At 48.9% G+C, this 1755-nt stretch overlaps 1 pseudogene; it reads left to right on the forward strand.

The window, feature by feature from the left end:
• The first annotated feature begins 938 nt into the window (after positions 1–938).
• Positions 939–1486, forward strand: LOC137755594 (pre-rRNA-processing protein TSR2 homolog; annotated as a pseudogene).
• The last annotated feature ends 269 nt before the right edge of the window (positions 1487–1755 follow it).

The following is a 1755-nucleotide window of genomic DNA, read 5'->3' on the forward strand; positions in this document are numbered from 1 at the left end:
GAAAGTGTCTCAGAAGATTTCAGGATACCACACTTTGAGGACCAGTGAAATGATCTACAAGCTTCAACAATATCTTGTAAAGATATTGCCTTTTCTATTATAACACGTAATAGATAATGTATAATATCATTTATTAAATCCAAACTCTTAAAATTTTTCATTTATTTATTATTTATCTAGCCACTCCCATTTTACAATTTTTATTAAACTCTATAGAGCAGGATTGATAGAATTTTTAAACTGCTTTGTCATCCTAGGATAACAGGCTGCCTATCAAGTTTTAAGTCTTCATCCAAGTTCCATTATTTCAATCCCAGCTTTCAGATATTTTACTTCATTCTCCCTACTGTTTATTTGACATGTGCTAGTAAATATAAAATGTATGAAGGAAAGACTTAAAGCAAGTTAATTGATTTACAAATTTGTTGCATCTTCCAGAGATGCAACAAATTTGCAAATTTGTTTCTATATTTGGCTGAAATGCTAGACTTTCTCCGTAGCATAACACTGGGCACCGTCTGTACAAAATCCATTAAAATTTTCACATAAATATTTATGAGTGAAACCATTTTTCTTGAGCACTGACCATCAAATTTAATGTATGATTTTAGATGTTGTTCTACTAGCTCCGCATAACCCGCAAGGCCCACTAAACGATCTTCCAAGTCTTCAGTTTTGCAGTTTAAGTACAGTACAGTCAGCCCTCTATATCCGCGAAAGCGCAGTTGGTTGAATCCGAGAATGCGGGATCCGCGGATGTGGAATCCGCGGATACGGAGTGCCCGCTGAACTACGCATTTTATGTAATGACTTGAGCATCTGCGGATGGGTCCTGGAACCAATCCGCCATGGATACGGAGGGACGACTGTATTACTTGTTTGTGGGGCCTACAGCCAGATGGGGAAAATTCGCGAGCACTCTGGGAGCTAGTGACTGAACGGCGCTGGAAGCCTGGTGGGCCTTGCAGATCAGGGTGGAGAATGCCTTGGGGGCCCGCAGAGCCAGGAGAAGGCCACGTGGTGGGGGTGTGCAGTGGAGGAGTGCTTCTTCCGCAGTGAGCACGTCGGCGAATAAAAGGCTCACTGTTTGGACCTTTACCCACCAACGTCGTGGACCCGGCAACTGACTTGGAGCTAGATGAGACAGAAAACTCCCTCGGGAGCTCACGACCAAGGAGTGTGGTGTGGCTGTGGAGGATGGTGAGCCAGCCTCTGCAGACCAGTCCCACCACCTGCAGAGGGTGATGGGGCTGCTTGGAGGGAAGCGGGCTCCCCGTCTCCCAGAGGAAGTGCAGGGTCAGAGCCTCGGCGCGTAGGCCCGCCAGAGAGACTGACCAGGACGAGGGTGATGTGGACCCCCAGCGGAGATGGAGTCACAGCTACAGGTGGGGTCTGCCCCCAGCCTGAACCCTCGGGTCCACACTCCCAGACTATTAAGGAAGAGATGATGGAGGATGGCCGGCTCCTTGTCCGGAGAGAAAAATGATGGGGCTGGAAATGGTTGGGGCCCTTGTTTGCTGGTTGTCTGAGACTCCTTCGTAGGAGTTTTCTGGAGGATTGTGGGCCTCTGGACTTGTTACCCCCCCCCGCACCCTCTCCCCATCCCCTGTCCAGCCTCCTCCAGGGCAGGAAGGGCCTGGTCTTGGGGTGGTGGGACCCCACTCACATCACCCCCTTGGGCCTTAAGTTACTGAGGGATGAGGCCTGGTTTCCCAGCGCAGCCCTCTTGGGCGCAGTCAGTGTGATGGGGGTGGC

Source organism: Eschrichtius robustus, chromosome 20, assembly GCF_028021215.1.
Source record: "Eschrichtius robustus isolate mEscRob2 chromosome 20, mEscRob2.pri, whole genome shotgun sequence".
Classification (NCBI taxonomy): Eukaryota; Metazoa; Chordata; class Mammalia; order Artiodactyla; family Eschrichtiidae; genus Eschrichtius; species Eschrichtius robustus.